A 13,483-nucleotide genomic window follows, 5' to 3' on the forward strand; every position below is an offset into this window, starting at 1 on the left:
TGGTGAAACTTACTATTCAGCTCCAAGTTTATCAACATTGATGTTAACTGAAAAAAAAAAATAAAATTAAACCCTGCAAGGCAAAGGCATAATGAGCTAGTATGCATAGCATACTAGCTCATTATGAATAACTTGCCTGAGATCGAAGCGGTCCTCGTTTTTCTACTCTGCCATGTGTCCCAGAGATGTCAGTCCAGTTCATGCAAGTGGGAGCAGTCATTGACGATATGTTTGCCTTCGCTTGCGGCGTGCTAAGTGCACCTGCGCTGTTTATAGCTCACATGCGCTGTAGACAGTGGTGCCCTTTTTTGTAAAATATCTCCTTAACCGTGTAGGTTAAGGAGATATTTCTTGGACCTAAAGGTAAGCCTTAATCTAGGTTTACCTGTAGGTCAACGTGGTCTGTAAGGGTTTACAACCACTTTAATCTGTGTGCAGACTGTCACTTTAAACATCCTGCTAGCAGGCTTCAGCACAACTTAAGTCTTTTGAAACCCTGCTAGCAGCTTGTCTAAAGTGATAGCAGTCTTCTTATGATCTATGCTTGCCATTCCAAAACTGGAGCTAAAGGGTGCTTTAAAGGATTTGAGAAAGCTGCTTGAAGCTTGCCAAATAGTATGCATAGTGTCAACATCTGCTACACTTTTTTTTTTTTTTTTTCCCCTTAAGGTATGTAATGTGATATGGTTTTCTGTGAGGCTCTGCCATATATCCTGTGTGCAGACCTGGGGTGTTTGTTGGAGAGATCATGATGCCCTGAGATGTCCAGCACAATTTACCTATAGCAGGGGTACTCAAATTTTTGAAAAGTGAGGGCCACTACCAGTGATTTGGTATGCGGTCACGAGCCTGAATGGAACAACATTTTTCAGAATATTTTATTTTGAATAGCATAACGAACATTTTCCTCCTGCGGCTGCTGAATGGCGGCAGGAGGGAGAGTAATCTCTTGTACACATGATCGGAGATTCCGACGGAATGTGTCCGATCGGAGCGTTTTGTCGGATATTCCGACTGTGTGTGGTCTGCATCAGACTGTTTCCGTCGGAGCAAATTTTCCAACTTGCCGGAAATATTTTCCGACAAACTGCTCCGATCGGACATACTCTGATCATGTGTAGAGAATTCCGATCGGACAAAGTGCCACGCATGCTCAGATCAAATTCCTACATCAAAGCTATTGGCTACTAGCCTGAACGTAGTCCCATCGCAACGAAAATTAAGTCATCGCGTTCCGAACGATCGGATTTTCCGACAACTTTGTCCGACCGTGTGTATGCAACAGTTTCGGACAAGATCCGACGGATTTGGTTGTCGGAATCTCCGACCGTGTGTACAAGGGCTAAGAGAATCCAGCCTTCAGCAGTCGCAGTAGGAAAATGGAGAAGATCAGCCCCTGTATATGGTTCCCCTCTTGTCCAAATGTAAAACGGACTGTGACAGGGAGGCTGCACGGGCCCTCTGGAGCATGCGATTCCTGGTGCTACACCAGTGGTTGGGATGTAATAAAATAAAAACACGTCTCATCTGTGGGGTTTTATCACCCCCCCCCCCCCCCCCCAAGCAGAAATGTAAAGCCCTTACTGTCCTGACACCCCTATAAGGCTGCTTTCACACTGATGTGCTGCAGTTTACCCACGTTGCGGGTTCAGTGAGTGAAGTGCACCTGCATGTTAGCTGTGCTTTGCCATAGGCTTATCTTTTATGCTGTGGTTGCAGTACACTTTCTAAAAGCTCACCAAACCCGCAGGATATAATAGAAGTCTGTGGCTTAGTACAGCGAACCTGCAGGAAAGCCACAAGTGCACTGCACTGCACCCGCACATTAGGCTGCTTTCAAACTGAGGCGATACGGTGCTAAAAATAGCGCCTGTAAATAGGGATGCACCAAAATTTCGCCCTGCCCCCCCCCCCCCCCCCCCGAAACATATCAGCTGAAAATTGGCTTTCTCTAATCGTTCATTGACGGACACAGCAGCTCTTCTTGCCCTTAGGTTTATATCGCCCCTTTAGGAGAGGACTAGGCAGAAAGTATTAAAAACAGAAACACTTGCACAATACCGCCCAGGGGACGGTCCTACTGGCTATAACCCCTCACACTGCATCCAGCAGCTCCGTTTTTTTCTGCCTAGTGTAGAAGGACCTGGCTCCCGTTGGAACCATTGGTCCTGGGAAAGTTTTCTGTTTTCTTCATTGGACAGTGAACACAACGTCCGCCAGCCTGACCGGTTGGGGGAGAGTTTGGGGTGTACAGTCAGCCCAGGGTCTGTGGACCCAGGAAGAACCCCGCCTGCTGATCAACGTGCTGGAACTTCGGACAATCAGGCGGTGCCACTCCACATGGTCAGAGGCTGCAGGGGCGCCCAGTCAGGATCCAGTCGGACAATGCCACGGCGGTGGCTTATGTCAACCATCAAGGAGGAACAAGGCGCTCGGCTACAGCACTGGAGGTCACTCTCATCCTGCGGTGGGCAGAGCGGGGCTCTGTAGGCCGTGTACATTCCGGGCTTAGAAAACTGACAAGCGGACTACCCAAGTTGTCAGATGCTGGGCCAAGGGGAATGGTCGCTACATCTGGATGTATTTCGGCTCCTTTGCCTGTGGTGGGTACTCTGGATGTGGATCTCCTGGCTTCTCGACTCAATCGGAAGCTACAGAGTTTTGTGGCCAGGTCAAAGGATCCCTGGGTGGATGTGTTGGTGGCTCCATGGAGATATTTAAAAGAACAGTGTAATTAAAGTAGACCAGTACTGGACTGGTGTGCTAGCAGGACGGTAAAAAAAGTCCTGCTGGCAGCATCTATACACCGTTCCTTCACTGCTCCTTCCCTTTGAAATCAATGGGGCAGCCCAGCTATACCGCCGGAAATGCGCTGCTGCAGCATCACTTTGCGGTGGTTTTAAGCCTTTAGCGGCCGCTAGCAGGGGGTAAAACCGCCCCCGATCGCGGCCGACTACCACTGCTAAAATGACGGTAAAGCAGCACTAAAAATAGCGCAATTTAACCGCCGACGCCGCTCCTGCCCCAGTGTGAAATGGGTCGTAGAATAAAAAATAAAAATGCCTAGGGAGATTTTTAAGGGTAAAAGCTTGTTGCCAACCCACGAGTGGGTGCAATTTAGAAGCATGACATGTTGAGTATCAATTTACTCGGTATAACATCATCTTTCGCAATATTAAAAAAAATATTGGGCTAACTTTAATGTTGTCGTACTTTTTAATTAAAAACCGTGTATTTTTTTTCCCCCCAAAAAAAAGTGCGCTTGTAAGACCGCTGAGCAAATACGGTGTGACAAAGTATTGCAACAACTGCCATTTTATTCTCTAGGGTGTTTTTCTTTTCTAATCTTCCAGCTTCTGTTGGCATTGCTCTCAAGGCTGCTAGGAAGGTCCCAGGTGAATTACACTTGGTATCGCTCTGCCTGAGAAAGGAGCCTGCGCTGTAGATGAAGCATTGGCTTATGCTGCTCCTGCTCTCTCTGCAACTGCCTGCTTCCCCCTACTGTTGACCCCGGTTCCATGCTGTCTGATGGCCGGTTGGCAAGCCCAGATTGTGATCACTGGGTTGCCAACCCCAGGCATGCGCTTCCCTGGTTTGAGGTCAATGGCCACATCAGAGGGCTCTGAGGGCCACAGGTTGAGCACCCCTGACCTGCAGCTATCAGTTATGTCCTCTTTCGGTAAAATCATGCTAAATGCTAAAAAGGATGGCTTTACGTACTCTGCAGTTATCTGTGCTGGACCGCTTTCAGGCATTTTTGTTTGGGGATAAAACACTAGTTTAGGTAGGTAGTACAGTTTAAATGTGACTAAACTGTGAGCTAGGAAAAGTAATATGTAATAACTCATTTTCCAATGGTGGCATTATTCCTGTGTAAAATGCACTTTTTATGAAAGTCTGCCACCACACTCTTTATTGGGTGATAAAAGCTGCCTTTACTCGTGAATTTTGTTGCTGTCACCCTTGTTGGTATTTTTCCGAGGAAAAGTATAAGGACATGCTGATGAACTGTGTACCAACATGTCCACTCTCTACTCCAAACAGAGACGTCAACCATTCTCCAACCCACTCACTAGCCTCTGTAGGGACAATGCTTGGGGTGGTTATAAAAACTTTCTGCTATTTATCTGCTACAGAGAACAGCATTAACATTTGAACCCTGCAATTTCCCTGCCTGTCTGTTCTAATATAGTGTACAGATTTCTGAGTGTTTTTTTTTTTTATTTTTTTTTTTATTTAAAGCCATATAAGGCCTTTTGTTATAGAGGAGTTCCAGGCAAGTACTGTAGTTCCTGCCTTTCAATATAAGGACGCTTAACTGTCAAATGATCCTGTGATGTCCTCCCAAGAGCTGATTCTTCAATTGTCTTTGGGTGCAGGTGTCACCTGTTTCTACTGCGCATGCGTGAGTCATGCTGCGCCTTTTGAATGGTCTTGCTCAGAGATTGTCCTGGGCACTTACCTGAGACCAGGGGCAGTGTGGGTGGCTGCTGCTTTCTCCCTGTGGAGTGCCTTTTGAAGCATCCATGGGTACCCCCTGGATACCGTGGGGGCACTGAGGAAGCCTCTGGTTACATTCCTGTCAGGTCCAATACTGTATAGGGATGTAGGTGGATGCTGCAGTGCATGCACGGGTCCCAGTGTGGTTACCAGTCTGGTGGGTTCGCTTTTGTGGTAAGCGAATCTATCCAATGATGCGCTTCCTCTTTGTGTCTGGAAGTATTGTGGCAAGTTTCTGTCCCCTGGGACAGACAGATTCCAACGGGCACAGAAGGAAGCAGGAGGCTTGCACCATATCTACAGACTACAGGAACTTATATGTGTGGGGACAGAGCCAAGGTGAGGCGGAATGGTTCCGCCCATTTCAGCCAGCTTGTGATTCCGACTTTCTCTGTTGCAGGCTGCAAAAATGTCGGCGGCTGCTTCAAAAGCTCCTGCAGATCTGGCTGATCCTTTCAAGAATGGCTCTAAGGTAGGTTAGAGGTTGTCATTTTTGCTAGTTGCTTTCCTCTCACTTTTGGTCTGTAGAGAGAGCACGGGGCAAGGTATTGTGTGGGGTTCATTTATTGGATGTTGTCCTCCCAGGGTAGTGTGTAATGGGGCACTACACTTTACTTTGTATATTTCAGGCCTAAGCCCCAGAAGCTAAGAACTCACAGGAAACCACCCATAGGAAGACATGTACTTGGTATATTATTAAATGATCGGTTTCCTGGTCAAAGCATCTTTGTGAGTGCCGTTTTGATAAGCATGGAAAGAATGAGAATCTTCTGGTCTCTCAAAGTGTTACTAAGCCCACAACAGTAAAATCGATCTGTATTTGCAGCAAAGCATGCTTGTTATACTCACTGTGGAACCTATAGTGTTAATCCTCTGCATTGTGTAAAAAGGCTGTTTGATCCTGTATGCACAGATCCTCCCCCTTCTTCCACCTACTCCAAAACTGGTCCGGATAAGACAGTTACTGGAGTTATTCTGCACATGCTCAGTGTAGTGTGCATTGCTAGAGAGGGTTTTTTTTTTCCTTTGAGAGTGTGCATGTGATCAGCACAGGGCCCATCAGCACTGTCCACATAGAGGGTCGGGGCCTACGGTCCTGCATCCTCATAGGACAGTTCGAGGAGGATGAAAACTCCTATGAGCTTTAACCAGGCACTAATAGAAGTCACAAGACTGCTATTTACTGGTGATGATAAAGGGTATTTAGCAGTTTATATTTACTAAAATAATTGCATTTCCATGTTCTATTTACTGTGGGAGACCAGATATAGTGAATGTGGGGACCTGGATTTAATATCACTTTAAAGGCTTTATGGATAGTATGAGGAAGTAAATGTCAAATTATGTGTTAATTCTTCAGGTCACTTAAAGGACTTTGCCTCTCAGCCTCCTATTCAGGGAGCTTCTTTAACCATACCTACATGGACAATTACTCTTGTGATCAGCAGTGAGGAACAGGGCACAGTAGAGGAGCTTACAGGAAGTTTGCAGTTCTCATTAGTGTGAAGAGAGCTCAGAGAACATACTGTATGTCTGATGTCAAGACACAATAAAATGTTGCTAATTACAGAGGAGATGGGTGAACTTCTAAGACCCCTTTCACACTGGGGCGTTTTTCAGGCGTTTTTCATGTGCTTTAGCGTTAAAAAAAAGCGCCTTTAAAGCGCTTGAAAGAAGCCTCATCTGCAGTCCCAATGTGAAAGCCCAAGTGCTTTAAGAGCCCTTTCACAATGTCAGCGCCCGAAAAACGCTCATAAATGCCGCTTAAACTAGCAGCGCTTTACCAGCGTTTTTCGAGCGTTATTGGGGCGCTTTTAACCCCTACTAGTGGCCAAATAAAGGGTTAAAAGCGCCCACAAAACGCTGCTGCCAGTAGCGTTTTTCAGGCGTCTTACAGGCGCTTCCCATTGATTTCAAAGGGAAGGGGCACTTTAGGAGCGTTGTATTCACCTCTCCAAAAGCGCTGCAAAGAAGCTGCTTGCAGGACTTTTTTTGACGCCCTGCCAGCGCAGCGCCTCAGTGTGAAAGCACTCGAGCTTTTACATTGGGATTGCAGTTGCAGCTTCTTTCAGGTGCTTTTTTTAACGCTAAAGCGCCTGAAAAACGCCCCAGTGTGAAAGGAATCTCGGTGTGAAAGCACTCGGGCTTTTACATTGGGATTGCAGTTGCGGCTTCTTTCAGGCGCTTTTTTTAACGCTAAAGCGCATGAAAAACACTTGAAAAACGCCCCAGTGTGAAAGGGGTCTAAGGTCATCCATGATAACTTGTGGTTTAAAGAGAGGGAGTATTGTTCCGTGATATGTTTTATGTATGGGTTTATTAAAAAAAGCAAGCATGTAGATTTCAAGTACATAAGGCCTTGATGGTAACTAGTACTACATAATGCGGAGACCCTGAAAAATTTATTCATTTTTTTTTTTTCCTGTCCAATCTTAAAGAGTCTTTCAAGGAAGATGCCAAAATATGGAACACTTTCTAAGTTTTCTGGGAAAACAGACTTATCCGAGAATACAGGCGATGACCAGAAAAGAAGGTCTCCTAAAAAGAGCTTGGGAAGGAGGAGCCATTGATTTTAAACAGGCTTTGGTACTACCTGCATAGCATGTACCCTAGGTTCCCATCATTTACTTCACTGGAGTCCCTTCCAGTCTACGAGAAGTGCCATCTGGTCAAAGACCTAAGTGGGGATCAGGGCATCCAAGCCATGCAGTTTACCATTTTAATGGGGTCCTTTTTTGTGGGTGGGTCCACAGACAAAAAGGCTTTCAGACAGCAAGAAATGGCAAACAAAAAAGGTTTGTGGTTTCTAGGGGAAAACCAGAGTTAACTTTAAAGCGGGAACCCAAAAAGAATTGGACCTTGAAGTGAAAAAGGGATTCCTACTCAATCCTATTCAGCCCAATAACAACCCTTTACTCGGTTACCTGCAGCTTAGTAAAAGGAGAAAGACTGAGGGGACTTTCTCCTACAATGTCATGAAGCAACAAAGAAACCATATATTTTAGACATCACACAGATGGGTTATCAAATAGATGGCAAACCCCCTCAAGATTTATGGTCGCACCATGGGATCAGCACACAGCAGTGGTCTCTTACGCAAGCAATGCTGGATCAAAAAGTAATCGGTTTAATTTCCCTTGCAGAGGAGAGGAAAACGCTGTATCCTCATGTATTCTTTTGTATGATGCAGAATCTCAAGCCATTAAACAAAGTATTAAAATACAAGCAATTCAGGAAGGAATCTATATTTTCACTAAGGGACATGCTTACCCCCTTACTGTTCCTTTTAAGGTCCTTATGGTCCTCAGAGGCATATTTGCACATCCCCATCAGAGTTATGTCGAGAAAATTCCTGAGTTTGGTAGGGGAGGGTCCAAGGGAAACATTGCTTTTGGTCAATTCAGTCCCCTGCTCTTTGGCCCCTCATCTGCTTTATGGATTTTAGGAAAGCTAAAACAGGGAATAGAAATAGTACCATACCTGAACAATCTTGTTTTCTTTGCAAAATCAGAAGGTATACTGGAAAGAAATCTGGAGATGGTGGTAAGCAACTTAGAAATCCTTGTGAGGCCTCATGCACACTGGACGTTGTAAAAAAGCCAGTAACATTAGCTGTAGAAAGCTGCAGAGAGTTTTTCGGCATTTTTTGCACTAGCATGCACTTCAGCGATGAAACAAATCTCCATAAGTTTTACATATATATCTGCTGTCTTCAGCTTTTTATACTGTTTGGAAAAAGTGTAGATCCTGTTAAGAGTGTTTCTCATCCTGGTTAGCAATGCAGTAAAGCCTGGGCATACAGTCAAGACAGCTGATTGGTGGAAAGGCACACACCCCTCTCCTCATAGGCAGAGACTTTCAGAGCTGATCGTTGAATCGCTCAGGGCTCTGCTAATCTATAGCATCCTCTCCAACACAAAACTCAGGCTGCTATTATCATATGTGACAGAGAACTTCATAGGAGTTATCATGCTGATAACAGAAGAACAGAGCAAGAGACAGCTACGGGACATAGTGCTTTGAAGAGAGATAACAAAACACTGCAGATATTTGTGCCCAGCTCAAATTTGATGAATCGGGTTTACAATCACTTTAATCCACCTAGGGCAGGCATCACTAAATGGCGGACCACAGTCTACTTACGGCCCCAGTAGCCATACTACCCGGACAGCAGCCTCGCCAAATAGTTGCCTGTGTGTCCTCCCTGCCGCTGGCTCGTCTGCCTGCTGCTATGTTCAAAGCATAGCAGGAACGCCATGCTCGGTTCTGTCCCTTCGGTAAGATCTCTGCACTGCCCCCGACCCCCACCTGTCTTATTCACACAAGATGAGAAGTGCGGCTGCTCTGCACTTATGAAGCGGGTGATTGATTGCTGTAACCGCCCCACAACCAATCACTCACCTTTAACGTGAAAATTCCTTCCCATTGTCCAGGGCTGCCGTGCTTCTCATCTTATGTGATTAAGGTAGAGCTTTGTGGGGAGGGGGGTGCTGTACTGTTATGAGGACAGGAGTCTACTATCGAGATCGAGGGGGGTGGGTTTGTGATGGGGGGGGGGGACCATTCTGTGATTGGAGAGGGGAATCAGTCTGTGATGGGTCTGAGATGAGGGGCTTGTGACATGCACAGGAGGCTGCAATGTGGAGGATATCATGTGGAGTAATAGCAATAATAATGACACTCAGACCTCCGCTAGATGAAAATTTTTCTTACCAGACCCCTGTGAATTTTAATTCACTACCCCTGACCCAGGGTCTCCTACACATAGGCGGCAGTGAAAGCATGTAGTTGAGCCATGGTTTTACTGCAACCTAAACCTCTCCACCCCTGCGACTGCCCATCTTAACACAGGGTTATAAATATGCCATGGCAAAAATTAGCTGGCCTCTAAAGTTGCTACCATTTACTGGGTCCTGCCTGGCATGTAGCAAATGTAGGTTAGGGCTGTTGTCTGCTGCATGTGGAGCTCTGTGTGGGTATGCCTCTAATGCAGAGGATAAAGCCAGGATGGGATGTATTTGTTTTTGTTCCTTCCTCTAGTCAGGGATCACCAAAGTATGGCCCTCCAGCTGTTGCAGAAATACTGATCCCATGAGGCATTGTAAAACACTGACATTCAGACATGACTAGGCATGATGGGAGTTGTAGTTCCTGAACAACTGGAGGGCCATAGTTTGAATACCCTTACTCTAGATCCAATGGTAAGTACAGGATAGAAGCCTTTTAAACATTTAGCATAGGGTGCCCCTCATTCTCTAGACCCCTTTTGGAGTGTGTTGAGCTGCACCCTTCCTGGTGATTGCGACAGTGAGCCGGGAATAAGAGGGTTAATTTAAATTGGTACCAACTGTGTGCACTAGTCTGCCTGTAGTGGGTGAGGCTACATCTGTGCGTGCCCCTCCAAGTGGCATGGCATGAGCACATAGTATGCCATCTCGGTTTCATTGGTTATTGCGACTGCACGTTTTTCATCTTTCCTAATTTTAGGTGAGACTTTGGAGCAATGACATCTCCAGGCTCCCTGTTGCAGACACGATCTAGAGCAATCTCAGCCTTGACCACTCTGTTTGAGATGCTGTCTCCTTATGCCCCGTACACACGATCCGAATATCGTACGACCGATCGCGCGACTGTTTTCGGTTAATAATCGCAAGTAGAAATTGAATAGCTAAATAAAGTCACGAAAATTCCCGTACGATAGAAAGAAAAAAAAAAATCGTAAGTGATGTCATGTGTTGTAATGTATTTGTATTGTATTTTCGGACGACAACTATACTGACTAAACGAAAATCGTACTAGGAAAATTTCCGTGCATGTCCGATCAAATAATATCGGATGAACGGTCGTGATCGGCTGTCGAAAGTAGTGTACACACGATCCTTCCTCGGACGACCGTTTTCGTACGATATTCGGATCGTGTGTACGGGGCATTACTCCAAGTTAAAGTGGTTGTAAACTCTCCCCTACAACTTTGTCCCATGTAAATCAGCATAAAAAAAACCCTAATTAACACTGCTTTTAGATATCTCCTTACTTGCTTAGTATTGTTGTAATCCTTTTTGTTCTTTAGAATGACACTGAGCATGCCCAGATCTCTTGATTTACGGCACACTCTCTATGTGCTTGTCTATCTGTTATCAGGACTTCCTACGGCACACAACACTAAAATCCCAGGAGACTGAGCGCTTCCTCGTACACGCCATGTGACATCACATGCAGTGTAAAGCAGGGCATGGGACTTACTGCAGTCTTATCAGCTGAAGCTGATAAGACTGACAAAGGCAAATACTAAGTAGGCGGTACAAGTAAATACTATGAAATAAAACAAGTCTGCTATGAACAGGGAAGCAGGGTTGCCATAGAAACGTTGGATTGAGAAGGAGGCTTGGTTAACAGTACAGGAAGTGCTCAACGTAAGGGCAGAAACACACTCCACTGTGGACTCAGAAAACAATACTTAAGATGGCGCTGCCTAACACCTGGAAACAAGTTTTTTTTTTTTTTTTTTTTTAATTTCTTTAAACAATAAGTAATATGCGATTCGGGCTGCATTACAGTGGCTAGTCTGATTATTATAATGGACTAAATGAAAAGAAGCATCAGAGTGGGAGAGTTTACTTCCTCTTTAAGACCTTTTGTTCAAAGCACATTTCTCCCACTGGGAGCTTTCCTGTTTCTCCTAGGAACTTAAACCTAGTACACATGGGCCGAACGTCATGCTGCCGGCCAGTTCATTAGAAACAACTTGACATTTGGCTGGTGTGTACTGTAGCCGGTCCGTTCAGCCGGCTTCTGTCAAACGGGCATGACCGAAAAAGGTCTGCCGATCGACTCCCGATTAGCACTCTAAGCCAATGGTGTGTTCTGGTGGGGGGGGGGGGTGTACGTTCCCCCCGTCCGAACACAATAGCACAGCAAGGGAGCAGCTACGACTAAGGCTATTGCCAAAACGCGTGAGATTTATTGTCACTCTGACGTACCAATAAACGACACTTCAAGGATCACAGTTTTGCTGGCTCTTCTTACTACTGTTGCATTGGCGTGTGTTGGGACACATCGAGCCTCGTCATGTGAGTGACCTGGTGTATGGATTGAGTTGTCCTTGCAGAGAGCACTGTTACCTTTTCTTCTTTTCCACAGCAGGGGAGATTGCTCTACTAACATCAGATGGTGGGTCCTCCTGAGCTGTCAGTTTTATTTTTTTTTCTTCTAGCCCTGCTGGGTTGAGTGGAAAAAAAAAAATAGTACTATTGTACCAGGCTTTAGTCTGGCTCTCTGCTGTGCAGAAGGTGCTTTTGAACCTATTAGGAGTATTCCCTTGTCTGACCTTACCTTTTACTCGTAAGGTGGCATTTCTTGGGGCCTAAGGCCTCCATCCTCACTGTACAGGAGCAGGGAGGAAGGTAGGTAAGTTTAATATAGAAGAGAAAAAGCATATCTCTTCCGCGTTAAAAATCCTGCCTGTTCACCCGTGGTGTGTGTTTGTTTTTTTTATTATTTTTTATATATATATATATCTCACCTAAAGTTTTACTTTAAACATTTCATACTTATTATTGGCTTACATTTTGACAAACAAAAGCAACAATTACCTGGGCGAGCAAGTCTGACTCATCCCATAAAACCAAATGAATGCTAATATTTGAAGTGTAATTCAACTACTTTGTGCAATCTAGACTGATCCCCAACTGTATATTAAAATTGGACCTACAGAAAGCGTTTTACTCCCTGTTGTAGGATTGTTTGCATTTTATATGAAGTAAAATGATTTCAATACCATATTTCCCCTCCATCACAGCACTATATGCCTCTCCCGCTTCCACTGTTTTTTTCTCTAGGCTACTATTCGCCGCTATCCCAAAGCCTCAGGGTTACCAGAGAAGGCTTTTCCCCCAGCCCTCTTTCTCTTTCTTTGCCTGGAACTTCTGGCAATGCTAATATACAGTGATTCAACATAAACGATTTCTTTGCAGGCAATACTTTGCTAACTCTTTACAATTCTTCCCAGTTTAGTAGACACTGCTACTCCAGGGATCTCCGCTAGTTTTTGGGTCCAGTGTTGAGCTACTGCCATGCTGCTTTTCGACTCGGCATGGGCACCATTTAGAAACGCTTTGCATTTTCCTTATAAACGCAAGGCCTTTATAGATTGGACAAGGGGGATGGTGACATCATGCTCTCTACCTCATCCAATCAGATTTACCGTACTTTGCAATCATTGAGAAAATGCAAATCATTCTCTGAATGGCATCCTTGCTGAGCAGTCGACCCCTTGTGTTCAGAAAGCAGCAGGGTAGCCATGAAAGTTAGTGTAGATCACTGGAGTAGCAATGTCTACTACCATGATTTCTAGTTTCCAGGGGAGACACACTGGTGTGGTACATACATGCATAGTTTACCTTGGTCCAAGCCACGCCCAAGGCAGCTATGTAAATAATGGCAGTGACTTACACAAATTCTCAAATGTTTTTTTTTTTTTTTTCGGTAAATGAAGAAAAATTGGTGGAATAAATCTGAACTATAAATATACATTTCCTAATAGCCACAAGGAATAAAGATCTACTTTGTATGGACCAAATACCTTTTGCAAACCCAGATATTGCCATATGAATGTAGCAGTGACATCACTGTGCTGCACAGAGAGGAGAGCTGTGGAGACCCCACCCTCTACAGGCGGTCTGCAGAAAACTACAGGAGGGAGGCAGAGACCGGACCCTCTGCGCAACAAGAGCAATGATTAGTCTTTATTACAGTAAGCTACTACGCAGAGGTTAAGTTTCACACTGGATTACTAAACAGAAGAAATGCACAAAGCACACCAATACTAAAGAATACACGACTCTTATATTTAGAGAGTATGGCATTTGCTTATTCAGGAGTTCAGTTTTAAACACAGCCCACTCAGACCAACTTTTGACCACCTATAAAACAAGAATTTTGCTATTCAGCCTAGGTTTGCACTGGTGCGTGCGGTACACCACAT

General features: G+C 45.0%; 1 protein-coding gene across 4 annotated transcripts in view; it reads left to right on the forward strand.

The window, feature by feature from the left end:
• ZNF644 (zinc finger protein 644) overlaps nucleotides 1-13,483 on the forward strand; it is a 103,255-nt gene that overhangs the window by 4,811 nt on the left and 84,961 nt on the right. For 2 of the 4 annotated variants that reach the window (XM_077452938.1, XM_077452939.1), the window contains exon 2: nucleotides 4,901-4,972. The exons of the other annotated variants lie outside the window; for them this stretch is intronic. The gene's annotated coding sequence lies outside the window, so the exon portion shown is untranslated. The remainder of the gene's footprint in view (nucleotides 1-4,900; nucleotides 4,973-13,483) is intronic. 4 annotated transcript variants of the gene reach the window in all.

Source organism: Lithobates pipiens, unplaced genomic scaffold, assembly GCF_037356315.1.
Source record: "Lithobates pipiens isolate NorthernLeopardFrog02 unplaced genomic scaffold, aLitPip1_a1.2 Scaffold_23, whole genome shotgun sequence".
Lineage (NCBI taxonomy): Eukaryota > Metazoa > Chordata > Amphibia > Anura > Ranidae > Lithobates > Lithobates pipiens.